The following is a 19,916-nucleotide window of genomic DNA, read 5'->3' as shown; positions in this document are numbered from 1 at the left end:
AAAAATTGGTCGTACAATTAGTATAAGGTATTTCAAAATTAAATGGTAAAAGGAAAATGCTTTTTTTATCTTATCCTCGTATATTTATAAAAATGTTCGTCAAAAAATATAAATTAAAAATGAAATTGCATCTAATCTTGAATGAATGATACTCTATCGAAAGAGAATCCAATGATACTCTAGAATATTTTAGGGCAGCCAAGCATAAAGTGTGCAATAGCTCAAATATGGCAGAATGAAAAATACATATTTACGTTGGATAAAGACTATAGAACCCATTATGTGGCCATAAAGAAGGCAATGAGCAGGTTATTCAGTGGAGCTACAAAAGATTTCATAGCAAACATTTAATAACACAGCCGCATAACTTCGGCCAATTGAGGTGCATGCAATGGAATATGATGCACAACCAAAATTTTGAATAGAATAGATATGCGCGTGTTCAATACAAATCAATTTGTTTTTCCTCCAAGTGGCAGAATAGAAGCCCAGGCATGGATATGCTGTCAAATCCTTTCTCCACTTCTTATCCGACGAGGGAGAGCGGAACGCCATGGAAACAGTGTGAGCATAAAAAAGCTTATCTCTGAAAAAGGATATCGATGAGTCCTCTCTTTGGGTGGCAATCGGCATAAATATTCTCGATCAAAGGGGTGGGAAAAGTACTTCAGGGCGAATCCTGTGTTTGCACGGTTTTGGCGAAGAAGTACGCTAAGGAGGGCTAGGGGAAGGCGGGAGTGGGCGTTGACATCCCCGCATAGGAGTTCCAGTGGACTTCTGGCCACTCTCGAGCAATGAAATTCAAAACCCTTTGGGCCCGCTTTTCCGCCCAGACGCGGCCACCGTAACCCCTTCTTTTCCGGGAGATCATCCACACTTCTCCCTCGGCCACACCCGCTGCCGAATCTGCGCCACCCCCCCCCCCCCCCGCCCGACCCACCCTCTCCTAGCGACGTGGGAATATTCATGGGGAAAGGCCAGTTTGAGGATGATTCTAAGGGACTCGCGCTCTCTCGGGGCCGGATGGGCAGGGGTTTAGGGTGAAAGCCAGGGAGAGGAAGGACTGGCGTAGAGAAAGGGACGAAAAGAGAAGGGGAAAAGTACATCGAGGGGCGGCGCCGAGGGCTACTACAACCGCTGCCCCTCTTTATACTAGCGTACTTTGAGAATGAAAGGCCCTTATTGCTCTCCCTTTTCCATGCTCTCGACCCCATCTCTTACTCCGGTGTCCCCTCCCTCTCTCCCTCCGGTCCGAAATGGGAGGGACATAGAAGGAGGGCCGCCTTAAATTGTTGCATCCCTGCAAATTAACTCCCCAACTTTTCCTCAATGAGAATTAAAATTCGTACTTGTTTTCTATGTGGAACTCATCCAAAAATTTCCCTTGCCTTTTCTAAGCATAGTGAAAACGGATGAATGGGCTTTTGTGCCAATTGTAAAAAATAGCCATTTTAAATTGAACGTTAAAAGTGTACCCAAATAAAAAAATAAGAAATATATATTTGAATTTTTCTTATTCTATCTATGAATGGGGTAAACGAATCAGTTCATTAGTTACTCTCGAAATTGCCCAGCAATATTTGACCAATGTTTGAATATGTTGTTTTGAATATTGAACGTACTGGCATTCACAATAGTGAGTATTCATTTGATAACGGACTTCATGCATCTAAATTCATTTAATTTGCATGGATAGTCTTCCACTGATTAAAACTGTTCAAGCCCAAATTTTGAGTAATGTTTGGAATTATTTATAGAAGATCATATGTATATAAATATTAAAATTATATATTTACCCCAAACTTCATTCTTAGTTGCAATCACAAAAATATTTATGCATTACACTCTGTTGATTTAATATTTATACAAAAATGAGTGTTGGTTGCATGTGAGAAAACTTTATATTTTACAAAACCAACATGTTTTATTCCAATCACAATCAAAATATTCGCCGTTGACTATGTCGATTGGCTTGTTAAGGGGGTAAATATTGAGGCCAATGATTTTGCGAAGTTCATTTCTTAGTTTTAACGCCGCACCAGGAGACGTATTTTGGGAGCGCAGGAACTTCGACATTCTTCAGATAATTAGTTTTACCCTCAAATTTGCTGAATTACAAAAATTCAAAATGCAATAATTATTTATTTAATCAGACCACTAGGTTAAGCTGAAATTTTAAACGGCAATATAATCAATGAATAAAAAGAAACATTACATTTTTAAATTGGTAATATTTACAAATTAAAATGGGTTAAGTCATTTTTTATTTATTCTAATTAGGAAAATTATCATAAAAATTAGGATTTCCATTAAATCTCTACACATTTACCAGCCAAAGTAAGAAATTTTTACTTTAAATCGATGCAACCCCCTAAAAATGGATCCTACCATGTTCACAAGCAAAGAACCTAAAAGAACAGAAGCAATAACTGCTCAACGCAGTGATGTGAAATACATGAATTTGCTTTGTACAGAAATTCTTAATTAAATTTATATTTTATATAAATCATTCCCATTAAAAGAAGCTGAAACATTCTACAAATAAAAATACCCTATGAAAGCGAATTGAGTATATCTAGGCGTGAACTGTTGAAATTCGAACATGATAAAGAGCCGATTGTACTAATTTTCCACTTAATTGTACGACCTTATCAAAGTGTAAGCATCGCAGTTGTGATACCCTTTGTTTAAAAGATTTCATGACCTCATGCTGAGAAATGAGGATATTTATTGCACTGAAATCAGTGGTCTCTTAACCGATTTCATGCTCTGTCACCATAGAATATAAATTACTAACGAAACCTTGATATTCATATACTTAGAATACAATGAAGCAAATTTTGTGCGTTTATCACGAAAATATATTCCCTACAAAATGTTATCAAACTAATATGGATGAGGAAAACAAATTTCAGTTTAAAAAGGCTATTAGATTTAATTCCGATCGAAACAGGTGAACTCTTATCAACTACCACACATCATCATAGCGATGTTTAGCAATGTTCGTGTTATTTCCGAGTACGGAAATTGTTAAATATATTTTAAGGACTGATATTCATACCAAATTTTAAAAAAGGTTTATCTCTAAGCAACTTCAAGCCCATGAAAGGAGGTCCAAGGCGAGAATAACTATCTGGATAGACCAAATATTTCAGCGGAGGCCCACTGGGAAGAGGGAGGCAGTGCACTGATGAGGACGTTTCTTGATTCATAGCCACCTTATTACAGCTGTCGCGCTGGTGTACCCGGCCGCATGACCCCATCCCCGAGGGCATTTAACAGCTAACCGATGCTCGGTTGATTTAAGTCCGCGGAAAACTTTTATTTCCCCACAAGAAACCCGCAAGTAGCATTAGCGTTAGCGTCTTGCTGAGTGAAACGGAGGGGTCTTACTAGTGGGGCAGGAATTAAAGCTTCTTGGGGGGAAAGGGGAAGGAAGAGAGGGACGACGTAGCCCGGCAGAATGGGCCGGAGAGTTGTCGGGGAGGAGGAAATGCGGGGAGGGCCGGAAAGGGTGCTCTTGCTCCATGGGGGCTGGAAGAGAGAGAGACTGAAGGGAGAGAGGGTGGGTGAGGAGGAGGGTGGATTGGGTTTTGGGACGAAGGTGGGTGGTCGGGGGTTCGGGGTGGTTTTGGAGGGCGTGAGGTTTTGTGTTTGGTCCGGGTTGGGGAAACTGTGGGAGAGCGAGGACTGGGGTTTGGGGTGAGGAGGTGGTGAGATGGAAGCGAAGGGGGAGGTTGGAGTGGGAGAGGGGGGGCCTTAAGTTTCAGCCGCTGCCCGTGTAAGGGGCGGAGACCCCGTCGGTCGGGAGAATGGTTCAGAATGTACGCCTGCGAGTATAAAGGAGAAGGGGGCGGAGGGCGGCTCTGGGAAGGGTATGGAGGGGGGAGGTTGGTGGGAAAGCGAAAGGAGTGGAGGTGGCAGCATAATACAACAATGAGAAAGGCACTCTGGAGAAAGGGGAGAGAGGATGGAAACTTGAGGTGGGCGGGGGGGGGGAGGGGTTGTCGGGGGAGAGTGGGTTGGGTAAAGGGGGTTGGTCCTTTTTCCTTTTCTCCGGCGAGGCAAGGAGTGCGAAACTGGGGGAGTGGTCGACGCGATCCAGAAATTTGTTTAAATACCCAAAACAAGGGATCGCGCAGCGTTAAGGGGAACCACCATCCGACTTTGAGGCTGATTTCTGGCGAATGGATCGGAAGGCGCGGGGTTTGGCGCGCGAGTCTCCTGGGGAGAGTGAAAAATTTGGCGAATGCATTCAAATTTCTCGTGTAGCCAACTGAATATAGCATAATGAATTATTCTTTTTTCAACTTCCTTCGTGATGAAGTAAAATCCCTTCTTGTGCATATACTTAAATAGGTAAATTTGCGAGGATTTGAATGTGTTTTGGTCATGAGAGAGTGGAGAAAAGTTTGCATAAACGCACCTTTTCGCAGACTAGTCCCAATGATGTGAAACATTTGCGAATTTAGGTTTTTGAAGATGAAACATTTTCGTGTTTTCTACTGTGAGAGAAGAATCAGGCATAAATGAATGTCGGAACGCAATTTTTGTGGTTATTGAAAGAGAGACGGAGAGGGCATCATTTTGCGTGCTGATACGAGCTCGTTATACTTGTACAAGTAATTGTTGGGTGTAAAGTTAATAGCGAGAAACATTTTTAGCTCTGTGAAGGAATTTTTCATATTTACCGCTAATTATTTTTTTGTTTCATAATTTTCCTCGGTATCTCTGTACTCCATTAAAGTGCAATGAATATATTGCACATACATACATGTATGTATTTAATTACACACACACTCATATATATATATATATATATATATATATATATATATATATATATATATATATATATATATATATATATATATATATATATATATATATATATGTATATATATATATACATAATGTTTCTGAAATTTAGTTTCAATATATTCAGCCTCCATTTATACCAATGAATGATTGCTCAAAAATCGCTCACCTTTTAGTTTTTTCGTTGCTTATACACTGGAGACTTTCGTCTTTCAAATTTTGCGCGTTTATATTACATTTATTTGTAGGGTTTTATGGCTTATATTTTTTCTTTTCAAAAGATTCTGTCATAAAGATAGAATTTCAAAGTTCCTAAAATATAAAAATATTCCCTCAGCATAAGCATTACAGCCCTTGTAGCTTTATTAAACTTCTTTTGTAATTAATAAGTTTCCCCATTTTAAACCCTTACACACTTGCTTGGACTTCTTAGTAGTCAATAATTACGCTGATTTATCATGAAAGAGTAAAATTTAAAGAAAGTCATTAGTTATTCGGAAAACGTTATACCTTAACTTTTAAAAGAGACCTTGAAAAAGACATTTGCTTTTAACCAGAAGGAATTTCCATTGTACGCATGCGTATCGTATTACTGAGTGTGTAGTATATTTTTAGTTTACTCTCCGTATTCATTTCTATTTACACTTCACTAATTATTCGATCTCAAAAATGTATCACAAAAGACATTCTCCACTGCAATCTTTGCCGGCAGTATCTTCGGTTTTTAACGAGTTCCATTAAACCTCCAGAGCAAGGGCGATATAATTGTAATTGGTGCATATTAATGGCATGACTTCAGTGTCATCAAATCAGTTGCTTAGATTTCGAAATGATGTTGTAAAAGACGAACATGACAGAATGTTACATGCAACCTCTCTTTGTCGCAGCAGAAATTAATGATGGCAAACCCGTAAGTGTGAGGCAGCATATAGATTGAACATTTATTAGATAGACGCGTCATCAAATTCTTATTTCCAATTTAACACTTAGTTCTCATTAATATTTAAATCAATGATAATCATGATAATTCATTTTAATTGCTCCAGGTTATATAAATATTTAATAAACGGATCGATGAAATTGTATATGATAATGATATACTCATGACTCATCTGGCTCATTAAAAGCAGTTCAAAACCATTTGTTCTTTGATTATAGATAAATGACCCTACGAAACGTTTCCGATGTGTAGCCTAAATATGTAAAACAGATAGACAAAATTTCCTCTAAGACTTGAAAAAAAAATTTAAACACAAAGTTCAAGTAGAGCTCAGTGTTTCCACATTGCGTCAATGGCAATCATGAAGTTTTTCCGCGGCTCCAAATAAGACACTGGAAAACACTTTCGTATAAAGGTGGCGCACGGGCAAAATGAAAATGTTTCCACGCAAACGGCCTCCGAAAAGTAAGAAGTACGAACGCCATTACCATTCCTCAACCCCCGTTTTACAATGGCCGCCTATTATGCACAAACTACCCCACCGGCAAGAGCTTTGGCGAAAACAAACATTCGCTGGCTCATGAGGAGCGGAGAATCTAAATGCCCGGCATCCGAGCTCTCTAGAGCACCCCACAGCCTGCAGGGAGAGACGGCACACGGAGGAGTGTCCCTTCCTCGTTTCCTTCGAACGCTTTCTTACTCTCCCCACACTTCTACCTCGCACTTTGTGACGGTACCGTCTTCGAAGCAATCTTTTGCTTTTTTTGTCACCGTGAGCTTTTCCCCCTTGCATGCCTTGGATATTGGCCAAATCATCACACTCCAACAGCTATTCTCGCTCTTTGTGAATTCGGCGAAGCTAAATGAGAGTAAGCTAGTGGTGAGAGAAGCTGTACATATGCCTTCCGAAAGTGCTCACTGATATATATTTCCCGAGAACAAATTTAAAACATTATTCAGTCGATCATATTGTTTTATTTTTTTAAATTGCTCATCTATTTTTTCTCAAGAGTGAGGAGTTTCTCTCTTGCATTTTCCCCCCAAATTTTTGAGTTTTGAAGAAAACCTGCTTTTATTAGCTCTTAGCTGTTCGTTTTGTCCGAGACTCACCGCATTTTTCACACACGTACTCTCTCATGTGTTCTAGGATTTCTTATTTTAATTTCTTATTTTTTTGTTCAATTACTTTTAGTATTCGCGGACCATCCGCCCATCTTCGCCCCACCACTCCCTCCGTTTACGCGAATAACTCTTCCGCTTCTTTCTTTTATACATATTCTTGTGTTTCTTCCTTTCCTCTCTTGCCGCTTCATTTTTTCACACCTGCAGCATCTGCAGCTAGTCCATCTCTGCCCCCTCTCAGAATAACTCCTCCTCATTCCCCTGCGACTAGCACCACTCTTTCAGAATTCCATTTATGCCACTCCTTGTTTGGAAATTAATTGATTACGGTTTTTATCAATATATCTTTGTGCTATATTTAACATCGAGAGACTTTTATCAACGTCATATTATTATTTGACCTGTTTATCACGGGCATAAGTGAATTTAGAAGTCCTTATAATTTCTTCATACACTCTCAGCTTACGGCTATGGTTTGAAATTTAATACTTTTCCGAGTTCTAGATTTGGTTGAAAAGCATCTCTAAGGCGCAGTAAAATGACCTTTTTCTTAGAGAAATCGGTCCCTGAAGCCTATAGCCACTTTCTATGAATCCCTTCATATTTTGTTAGGCACTTTTCATGATGTTGCCCTGGCATTTGCATTTAAAAAAATCATTATAACGTTAGTTATATCCATTGGTAATACTGCTCTGCTTTGAGTAACACACTGATGTGTATGCATTCTTGAAATACCTTATCATGACTAAAATCCAATAAATGATTTTAACTTGAGGACTTTTCAGGACTTTCGTTTGAATCAAACAAATTAACCATTTAGAACAAATTACGGCCTTAATTCTCTTAATCTGTTACATCCGATAATTAAAAAGTATTTCTCTCGCATCAAGGGATGTATTGTTGTCTGATTAAAACATACTGCATTTGTAAATCCTATCATTATTACGTAAAAATGTTTTCATCAAAAGTTAAATCGCATATTTTTAAGTCCACATTATAGCGCCAGAGATATTTATGAAACGATAGAATAATGGTGAGGACAGTATTGAGATAAATACAGTTTTGGAAAATCTTTTTTTAATTTTTTTTATTCTAGTAGTATGATCTTCATCATATATGATAAGCAAAGAATTAAGACTTTCAATACAACATACAATTACATAAAATCTTTACTGCAATTACAGACAATGTATACCATAGTGATATGAACTTCATATTATACAATAGTAGTATACATTAAAAATTTATTCACGGAAGACTCATCCTGGTCCAGCTAAGCCAGTCAGTTCTGGCTTGACAGCAGGTACCACGTAAATAAAAATGAGAGCTTAATGTCTATGCAAATATAAAGCTACATATATTTTGTCACGTTTTGTTCCAAGCCCTAATCCATTCTACATAATAGTGTCTTTTATTCTCCCTTTCACAGCGTTTACTGACAGTAATAGTCTTAAATCTTTAAGGCATTTCATTATAAATTAGAGGTACAGTAACCTCTAATATTCTTCTGCCTTGATTTGTATGAAATTGGTTTATTAAATACTTTATACTGTCCCTTAATGGTAATTCCTTTTTATTTAAATCAGGTATATTATATTTTTATTGAAAATAGTTTCCTTGGCAAATATAATGGTAATATTATAATTTGGTTTTTTAGAATGAAACCTTCGTTTTCACATGCGGTTCACGTTGCATTAAGGTAATCATTTCAGGAGAAAATCCAATCGTCCTTCGCATCTTCCCGTCCTCTTTTTCACTCCCGAACATTATTCAGATACTCTTTTCCCAAAACTCGCCAAATTCCCCCCCCCTTCAATTCATCGCCCTCCTGTTCCTCTTTCACTCGTGAGCGAGAACTCACCTACGCCAGCCTCCCTCCTCCCCGCACAATCCTCTCTTCCCAACCCCGCTCCACGACACCTCTCCTTCCAAACCCGCCCGAATGCCCGCTCTCCCGCACTTCCAGCCGCGCCTTTTGCACCCGCCCGCCACCGCTCGCCCGTCCGTCCGCCCGTCGATCCATTCACCGATCGGGAGGAATTTTATTCACGCCGCGACGAGATCGCATGCCCGGCGCGCGGGCTGGCTCGCTCTCCGTGCTTCATTTGTTTGGCGCCATTGAAACGTTCCTTTCCTTTGGATCTCCCCGCGAATTGCATATTGCGACACATTTATGACCATCCCCGCGATGAATAATACGCCCATGGTCGCGCTTGTAATTAATCAGGGGGAAGAGGGGAACGGGTATAAGGGGGGGGGGGGAGGGTGGCTGGCGATTTATGCTCCTCGATTTATCCAAGCTTTTGCAAAATGAGTTTTATAGCAGCTGTCTCTCCATCGTCGGTTATATTGCCTAAGAATATTTCATTCTTTTAGAAGGATTTAGTATTTCATTTGCCTTTTCCTATATGATGATTTTTTTGGACGATTGCGCGAGATGTATCTATTGCGCTGAGTATTTTTTTTTAATTTTCGGGAATGCCATCCTGGCAGTTTAAATTCAGTTTTAAAATTGACTACTTCCGCTGACAATGGAATGAAATTCCAGCGTTCAGGCAAAAAAAACTCAAAGCGGTCCATTTTTCTAATACGTGAAACACACCGTTGGTTATAATACCGTTGAAATGCCTTTATTTTGTTTGGGTGGTAAAATTATGTACTTTTGGTCCGACAGTAATGAAATCTGATAACGCTGGTATATTCACATACAATTTTATCTTCGATGGAAAGGTAATATATGTGTATTAGTATCACCGTTGCGGGAGGTCTAGTGATATATAGGATTATTCACCATTTTGTATCTGTGAGCATCTAAAAATTTCAGTTCTTGTTTATTGAGCGTATTTTATTTGCAATTTTTCTTTATATTCTCCCGTTGTGTTTGTTGCTACGCATATTTATATTTTTGTAAAATGATGGTCCATAAAAATAATTGATATAAATAGTAAAATATAATACACCAAGGCGGGTTGTTTTGAACCTTTTTATTACTTAAGTAAACTGTAGCGATGAAGAAATGCATGATAATATGAATATTATATTTTATCACCTAAAATATTTTCATACCGGTCAATATTTTATTGTTCAAGTGCCCTAACAGCGAAATAGAAACTGATCACCTTTTACGCATATTTTCTTTAATTTACGTATTTACGAAAGCATTTCTATATTAAATATGTTTCAAGCGGTCATCGCACTACATCACGTCTAAACTCCATACTGATGAGATACATCTCATTTACTGCCCTACATGTTTCTTATCCTATTCTTAATATTCTAAATGGCAAGGTGCTCGAAGATTATGATTAAAGAAACATTTTCAAAGACAGCTCGACAAATCTATGGGCGGACCAACGCCCTGATCGCGGATTCATTGAGATGACACGGTCATGAAGATAATTCTATGAAGAAGTAACCCCACGCTTCTTTAAGTATGCTCTGCGAATATCAACAAAATTGCAACACTGCAGGCTTGTATGCCATTTGCATTGTTATGATCGATCCCCGTCTATTCCAGGTCGAGTTAAACTGTCTGCCTTTCGCCCTCCAAATTTGTATTGACAGAAGATGTTGTCCCGAATGAAAATCCTGTAACCCAATACCACTGCACAATTAAATCTGAATCTTCAAGAGAAGGTGCGCTATTTATGTGGGCATTATTTGTGATATGTAAATACATACATTGTAATGGTAGTAAATATCAGACTTTTCATGAAATAGGATTACTTCCATATTTTACCTTGCCGTCTGAATTGAAATCGTCAAACAAACGTGTGTAGAATAAATTGATAGTTATCCTGCACTGAAAAAGGTGCAGATTGTTTACTCGTATTTGAGGCGTTGAAGTGCCTAAACCTCTTTGCATGCCTTAGATAACACGGTGACTCTAATTCCGTGTATTCAGCGGAGCAGTACAAACAGCTGAGGGCTTTTCTGTGGGGAGATTTTTCTTTGACAATGAGCAAGAACTTCTTTGTGGCGCGGAGTAATGCATTGAAATCCGTTTTATCTACCAGAGTTCCATCGTCACTTTGATCTCCCAGCCGAAAAAGCATTCTTGTTCTTTGTTATATTTTTCTTATAACGAATGCTTGACACAAACTAGTCGTAAGGTGGACTTATCTTACTTTCTTCTTCTTGTGTCACTTCGAATTTACATGAGATACCATTGGACAATCTCTATTTTGTAAAAATTAAACAAACCTTAAATTGATGGTGTGAATTCAGAAAAAAAATTCATTTTCTTATGTAAACATTTTGTAAACCCGTACAAGGTTATAAATTCCGATTGAGGGAGGATAGGTACATGTACCGGAAAAATTAATGTGTCATGCCGTATAATTAAGTTTATTATTTTTTTCAAAATAAATATATCAATTTATAGACCACATAAAATGATTGAAATTGACCGAGGTTTTGATCCTTACGCTTGGCAGTGGCGAATCGAGTGTCCGTTTGATAAAACCATTTAACGGAGCGTGCATACATATTTTTAATTCCAAAAATTGCAAGCACCTACCAAGCGACGATTAAAGATGAAATAACATTTTTGAATGAATTTAAATACCGTTCATTAGAAGAGAATTCAATCATGGCCTTTTTTATTGTTACTATCCTACATAATCAGAGGTAATTCAAGTCAAATTAACAGTCTGAGATTACATAGTAATATGGATTTCACTAGTCGTATTTATCATTGAACAAATGTTTGTCCCACTACTATCTTCAAAGTCTATGAAACATAAATATTATGGTATATTATAGAATCAGAATTAAAAAGGTTAAGAACAAAATTTATTTGGAAAATAAGATAATTCCGCATTTGAGATTATAATTTGGTCAATAATATGAAATTTGACCTGACATTTAACTTTTGGCTAGATATGGTCCCATTTCTGATGTGATTACTTTCAGCGCTAAACTCATTAAGGCAATTTTTAATTTTTAAATTCACAATAGCTCATACAAACAATTTACACCTATGTAGAAAGAAAGTACGAAAATTTAGTGTTTAAAAGACGAGCAGTAATGGATTAAGTCAAAAAGGGAACTGCATGGCCACTGGTAGGGAGATGAAGGGAAATAAAAATAGTCCAGGCGCAAGTCAAGTAATTCACTTTTGACATGATGAAACGATGGCTGAAATGTTATGTTCTAATGCTGGAGTGCTAACCCATTGAAGTAAGTTAACGAACGCTTTGCTATCATGTATATAGTAGGTACTCAGAATTATGCCTGTGTGTAACGTGAGTATATCGTTTATACTCCCGCAAAGAGGGGATAATCCTGATTAACAGCAAAGACAATATTTAAAAAATAATAAAATAAATTATCACAGCTGTATGGTGAAATTTATTTTTATGGCATCCAAATTGGAGACTAAAAACATTTTTGCACAGAAGCTCTTGTGAAACTCTTTCTTTTTCCAGCTTGTAACGATTACCACTGAATCTACATTGTCACGATTTTTCTGTGAGGGAAATCTTTTTGTGACCTCTTTTAGTTCAGTTTGGAATTTTTAGGGATAAAGTGTAGCTAACGGCGATTCAACTAGCCTGAACTGAATCACTAGCTGTAGATATATCGGTGACTGACTTTACTTCTAAACATTAGCACAATTTGCTTTTCTTTTGGCCAACCTGGAGTCTTTTAGTCCATGATAATATCTCTGTTAGAATTCAACATCATATACGGTTGGAACCATAAAACCTTTCCGGTCAAGCTCAGGAGCAACCCATTTTCAAGGATACGAAACACGTTTAAGGTTAATACAAGTTTTCTGTGTATGGTAATTGGAAAAAGATCCTGAAAAGAAAAAAAAGATACTGTATCCCAATTCAAACCATATATTATCGGTTAACCGGAATTATTCGCTCACCGTTGGGCAGCGGTTACAGTAAAGCGTTGGTTCGTGGATTCATTCCTAATTCAGGATATTTTTCTTGTGTTGATAATATTATTTCTTTGCGCGCTTCCTTCTCCTTCCTGTCTTAATTCGTAGAGGTCAGCGGATCGATCAATCACATGGTTTGTGGTAGAAAAAATTTGGATTTTAACATTTTGCTAAAGTCGCATTGGTTCACATGGACTCATTATAATATTTTTGATCTATTCCCAATACTTTATCGTATATATTCCTAATACTAATAAATATTTCCAATACCCAATGTTGACAGAACACTATTTGGCCTCAGCACTTCCTCTTTGGAAAGCACAATACCTCTAAATTGATATTACACCGAAATTAACTTTAAATTTTATTAGCTTTAATTACCTTGCTGTTCATATTATATTCATCGTAAAAATATCACCAAATCATCGTCACTAGTTGTATTAGACATAATTGCGTTCACATTTTGCTAAGTTTATAGCTGGAATATTCTCGTCCGTTGTTGTCACAGTAAAATTTAATTTGCATAAACAAGTGTTACCATACTCATTTCTAATCTGCGGAAATACTCTTAGGAGATTCAGATACAACCCAATTTTCTCAGCGAATGCCATATTTTGGGACGCCACACAGGTCCTTAAGGGCTCTCCCCTTCCCCTGCCTCCGTTCCTTTTGCCAAAGCCTCTCGCATTTTGCCCTCCACTCTCCCTTTCTAATAGCACTGTAGTAACTCCAAACCCCCGTTTCCCATCCCCAGCGTCGTCTCCTCGCTTCCCGCCCCCTACCCGACCTCCCCCCCCCGGTCCGAGGGGCGTCCTCTCACTCACAAAATCCTCGCCCGTTTCCTTCTGCAGTGCCCTCTTTCCTCTTCTTCTCCCTCGCCCCCCGCATTCTTCCTCCCTCCGAGCAGACTCCGAGCTCCAACGCGCAAAGCCCGCTTTCCCTCTAGAATGGAATGAAAACCTTTTAAAGCCACCGCCTCTCATCCTGGCCATCCCATCGAATTCAGCAGGTCACCTTATCTATCGACCTCCCTCTCTCTTTCTCTCTCCTTGTCCTTCCCCATTTCTTACTCATTTTACACCCCCTACTTCCTTCTTTCTCCCTACGATCCTCATTCATTTCCCGCGTTTCATCGCTCCCGACTCCAAGTCGACGATGTGCGCATAAAAACGGTGGAATTTAAAATGCTTTCAATCCATTTTTACGTGAATTCCCTCGGTTTTGTGTTAAAGTGTTGTTGACTCTTGATAGTTATTCCAAAAGTTTGTGTCCCTATTTGATAACCATCTTGATTCCTGAATCAATATCACTCAAAGGAATACATAAGGTGTACAGGCATTAAAGGACCCAATTAAGACCAAGTCCTCCCTTTAGAGCAATCGTGGAACCGTTGCCAAACATCTAAAATATCAATAGTTAGAACCACCTAACAAATTAGCAATTTATTCCTCAAGAAAAATATCATGCTTTAAGAAGTCTTCACGAGGAATCAAACGTGCAGTGCATGTAAAATGTCGATATGTGAGTTGGTCCCTTTTTATGATTAATTATTATTATCATTCTCGGCCTCGGTTGCGGCGGAAAACGCCCTCGCCTGCTAACTCAGAGGTCGCGGACTCGATTCTCGCCCCGATAGGTTTGCCCCCACCTAGGGCTTGGGCGTTCAAAATTGTCTTTAATGTGATATGTAGGGGTTAAGTAGAAGAAGGGATTTCAAAGTCTCAAGCTCGCCCAAATGAAGTCATTAAATAAAAAAATAAATAATTATGATTCCAAAATATATTTTATATGTAAAAACCTAAATAAATAAAGTTAAATGTACCTTATTCCTCAAATTTGAAAGAATAACCTCTAATCGATACAAATCAGTACACCTATTCACGAAAGAAAGTTCTGCAGGAAGATGAGAGTATTATTCAAGGTCTAATGAAGAGATATCAAACCAATAGGTTTATGTTGAAGGGAAATCATGAGGCTGAGCCAAACAGATAGCTTATAGTTTAATTTTTGTTGGTAGAAAAAAATGCTTGTTTTGAAAAGACTTTTCCTGAAATTAAAAATTAAAGACTGAGTAAAAATTCTTGTTTGTCGCTACGGAAGCAGCGGAGAGAGGTTTTTATCCCAGGCAAATACTCGGATCTAGCAGATTAGTGTGAAAAAACCGCCGGTGTAGAGCAGGCGAGGTATTCGCCTAAAGCAAGATCCAAGGATCCATCGTTGCAACTGCAACGGCACTTCTTTCCTTAGTCTCCCAGGAAAGAGGAAGTCCAGCGTGGGCTAAAGGTGCTCTGCGTCCGATAGATAGTTAGCTCTTTTCCTTACGACTCGATATAAAATATATTAATGAAAGGTATTGTGCGTGACTTTTTTAATGATCTGCACGAAGCAAGAAATGGTTTGGACAGTTATTTTGTCCATCCGCACAGTGATGGTGTGGGGGCGTGCGGTGGTAAGATTTATGATTCCACGGGCGGAATTTGACTGGTGCACGAATAAATACCGTAATGCAACTGCTCTTGAGCAAGTCAAAATTCTGGATTTTTCTGGGAAAAGGAATACAAAGGTCACGTTACTTCTGTGTTTATTTCGTTTAGAAAAGATGCTCAAATTAGTTTGATAGCCATGGTTTAAGTTTTTTTTAAACAACTTATGCAGTCAGTGCATAGAACCATATTTATACAGCATACCAGTGCTGGACAATATTGGCTAAATATATTCGATGGTTTTTGGCTCAAATTTGTGGAATTTCATATTCATCAGGTACTGATGAAGACACATAAACGTTGAAACTGGTCGGACAAAAATAAATCATAGTGGAAAAATGCATTTTCGTCTCCATTCCATTAGCCAAATGGTTATTTATTGAAAACTCAATTTCATACCTCTGAGTAAATATTTAAATTTGTTTAAAAATTGAAACTGTAGTGAAAGAAAAATAATAGTAATTTAGTTTTATTAGAAGAAAATCATTTTTATAGATATTTCTAACTAAACCGCGTTTTTAAATGAATTCTGGTAGAATGAAACAAAAAGTAAGCCTTTTGTTATTTCATTAGTCTTTGTTACTGATTTATAGCAACACATTGCCTTTAATTGTGCGAAGGTCTTTTTGTTTGGAACATACTTTTTCGTATTATAACTAAAATATTGATCGGACATAAATACGCTCTGACTGATGCAATGACTGTTTATCCTGAATAAAGAAGATTTTTCCTCTGAGGTCTTCACTCGTGATATCTCGTGAGGGAAGAAGCGCATGCGAAAAGTGAGATAATCTTGTTATTCCCCGTTTCTCGCAAATTTACCGGAGACCAACACGGAGGAATAAGGGAACCTTATCTTTCTTTTCTTAAAAGACTGAAATTAACAGCGCTTACCTAGCACTTTTCTCTCCCTCTTGACCCATTAGTACGCCCTGATGTATATTTTATAAATATATACTGGGCCTTAATTCGGGAAAGAACTAAAAGAGAAAGGTGAGTGAAAGCGGAATTTCGTTTGATTAACCGAACAATGAAAACTAAATTCAATAGAATTCGGATTTCTTCATTATTTCAATACATTAAATTCGGAAATGAAACCGAGGTATTAAATGCATATTATTTAACGGGAAAAATAGCAATCAAACACTGAAGTTTCGGAAAAAGTATGGTCTGAGCATAACAAAAGCTTAACTGCGTGTAGGGTATGTTGCGTGGTGAATTTTCGATAAAGGATACCCATCTTCAAATTATCATGTATGTATTATTTGAATATATGTTGCTTAATATTGAATGTGAATTAAAAGAATGGTTTGATATAAATTTTATTGGCATTGAAAAGTAAAACGATACAACTATTTGATGAATTTTGATACACGTTATTTAAAACTCAATAAAAGCTGTGTTTTTAATATTAGTATTAACTGACCTCTATTAACTGAGTCTAATATTATATTATAGACCGGATATAAATAACTATTGGTTAATTATGAACATTTCGGAATTAGTTAAACGTCATATTTTTTTTTAAATTAATCTTAATAATTCATTATTAAATTATATTATGTTTAATTGCTTAGAAAAGAAAATCGTTGAATAGTAATGTTGATCAATGGAAGCGTTTTCATCCGAGTGGGAATTTATGCCAGGAAATTTTTTTTTTAATTATATATATATACTAAATAGTATATATTTGTACATAATTACGTATATATGTAGATGATTACGTCGAAGTAACACGAAAGTGTTGTTGAATAACAAACTTTGACAGCAACAAACAGGATAAAAACACATAAAAAGATCACTCACACGTTATTTCTTGATCATTTCGACGGAATTCAGCTCCGTCTTTATCGGAAGAAAAAGAAGTAATGACTCGTTATAGAAGTAATGAGTCATAACTTCTAATTCTTCCGATGAAGACGGAGCTGAATTTCATCGTAATGGTCAAGAAATAACGTGTGAGTCATCTTTTCATGTGTCCTCATATGGTATATATATATGTATATATGTACATGTATATATATATATATATATATATATATATATATATATATATATATATATATATATGGTATATATATATGTATATATGTACATGTATATATATATATATATATATATATGTGTGTGTGTGTGTGTGTGTGTGTGTAGAATATTTGAGTAAATAGTATATATAAAATCATGCCAACTGTTTATTTATTTCTATTGCTAAGAATATAAATATAGTAGTCTATCGTTTTAGGCAGGCTTTGGATACATATTTACTGTATAATATTACATTTCCATCGTTTATATTTAGCATCGTTTACTATAACGCTCTGCAACCAATTTTACTGCCTCCTTTGAATTACTCTCAAAAATCTTTTTAAATGTGTCCAATCTACGCCTATCTTCTTCCTTCATCAGCAAATATACTGTGCCGTACAAACCATGATCCTTACCAAATTTTCCACATTTCTTTACCCTCTTAATATCCCTGAGTTCAATTCCTTACTCTTCGTGAAAAGTGTTTTACCTAACGCAATTTTTCTTCTAATATCCGTACTCCCGTGGCCATCCTTGTCCAAGATACTACATATATAGTTTCGTCTGCTCTGGGTTTTTCCCTGTTATTTCAACTGTTAACTTAGATATGCTTGTTCTCGAAATATTTGCCGCCTGGTTTTACCTATTGCAAAGATTTTCTAATTACGCTCAACAATGACTACGACCCTTTGACTGATTGGCTAGCGACAGCGTATTTATCCGAAAAACCTAAATGATTGTATTAATTTTCCACAAACTTTTATGTCTATCATGAGTTTCTCCTGCACCTCTTTTCGATTTTCTAAACTCACTAGGTAAAATGTATTAAATGTTACCTTTAAATTCAGTAGAACGGCTGATAATGGGAATCCTTTACCTACGTCCTCGTTTTCCTAATACTGACCAACCCGACTCTATATCTGGCACACACACCGGAGCAGTTAGACAAATGGTCCCCTTAAATCTAATATTGTTCCTAAAATAAGCTTTAATTCTAACCGATATTTTCTCTCGTTCGACATAATTATATCTAAGAAATAGCATTTTAAAATTTATTTTCATACGATATTTAAATATTTTATGAATACGAATACAAATACTTCATATATTCCATATATTAGCAGACATTGATAAATGATTTACATTTATCGTGTATTATTATCAATATTTTAGGAGGCATGATTGCCCGTACGTGGTTATCCATGGGCTGCCTCCTACACAAAAAATAGTAAAGCATGCATACACCCCTAAAATATCTCATGAGAAGAAAAAGAAACACTGTCCATTTGCACAACCTACTTTTGCTGCATGCAGTGCCTAAAATTAATTTATAGGCTTCCAGATCGAATCCTGAAAAGCCAAATAAGATTTAACAATCCAGCAAATCTTTCAAATATTCCTCCTTATAACCAGCCCCCTATCTAAAACTACTCCAATTCCCTAAGACCCCAATGCTATCGTGTCAGATGCTATGCCTGCTCCATCCTTATCAAAAATTATCATATCGTCATCAGCTCTTTCACTCACATTTAGCATCAGCTACTTCACTCCTATTCTGTAACATCCACCCAGATTATTATATTGGCCAAAGTGCCACCACCGTCATTATTAGAATTAAAAATCACAGAATATCCTGTAGCCCATTCTCCCCGTCCGATTCCCTCCCAGTTCTCAATCCCGCAAAAATCCCGAAACATTTTGAAAATTCCTACAATGCATCCCCTACAATTTCCTCCCTTCTGTCAACAGACTTACCAATCCAATTAAGGGCCCTGGAGTTTACATGCATTTGACTATTTAAATCTTTCCAGCATTCCGTATTAAATCTTTCCCATCAGCTAACACCTTCCTCTCCTGTTCTCACAACAACCAACCATCCATCACGGACGCCCTTATGTTTATCCTTACATCTTCCGAATATCCCCTCTTATTCTTGACCGCCGAAACGTTAACGTCATAAGTTTTATCCCATATTTGTATTATTTGTATCAATTAAGTATCAACAAATAATGAATATGAATAAACGAAGTGTCGATGGATGTTTATGTGTATAAATTTAGTCTCGGGCGATGATCTAAATGTGACAATTACATGAAAATCTTTATAAGACGGAAAAAAGGGCACTCAAAATATTTTATGTTTTCCGTACTTCGGAGGAACAAATACCCTTTTCAACAGAGGGAACTGCACACGCACATACTCGAATATACATTTACATTTGCCAATCAACGCTAACACATATTGATAGAAATGAGCTCTTACAGCTAGTAATATATAATAAATGTGAAACTCCAAGAGCCGTAAACAGTTTACCTTTCTAAACAAAGTAAAAATGAAATTAGTTGGCTAGTGCCACAAGTCAAGAAGGGGTAAAAGGTAAAAAAGGATAATGAGGTAGGTAAAAGGGGTAAAAAGTAAAAAAGGAGAGGATAAGAAAGGTGAATACGAATACGCGTATTTCGGCCACAAAGTAGCCTTCTTCAGCGTACAGAAGGGTAATCGTCACTACAACACAAGTCGAAGTGAGAAAGGGTAAGGGCAATCCGAAGAATATATAGTGTTACATGTGTGGGGGAGGGGGGGTGGTGAAAAAGACAAAAGCCAATGGACGAGGCTGATAGTGGAGGAGTTTGAA

The sequence above is a fragment of the Hetaerina americana genome, unplaced genomic scaffold (genome assembly GCF_022747635.1).
Source record: "Hetaerina americana unplaced genomic scaffold, ioHetAmer1.1.p SCAF_9, whole genome shotgun sequence".
NCBI classification, from domain to species: Eukaryota; Metazoa; Arthropoda; class Insecta; order Odonata; family Calopterygidae; genus Hetaerina; species Hetaerina americana.
Note: the sequence above shows the minus strand (reverse complement) of the source record.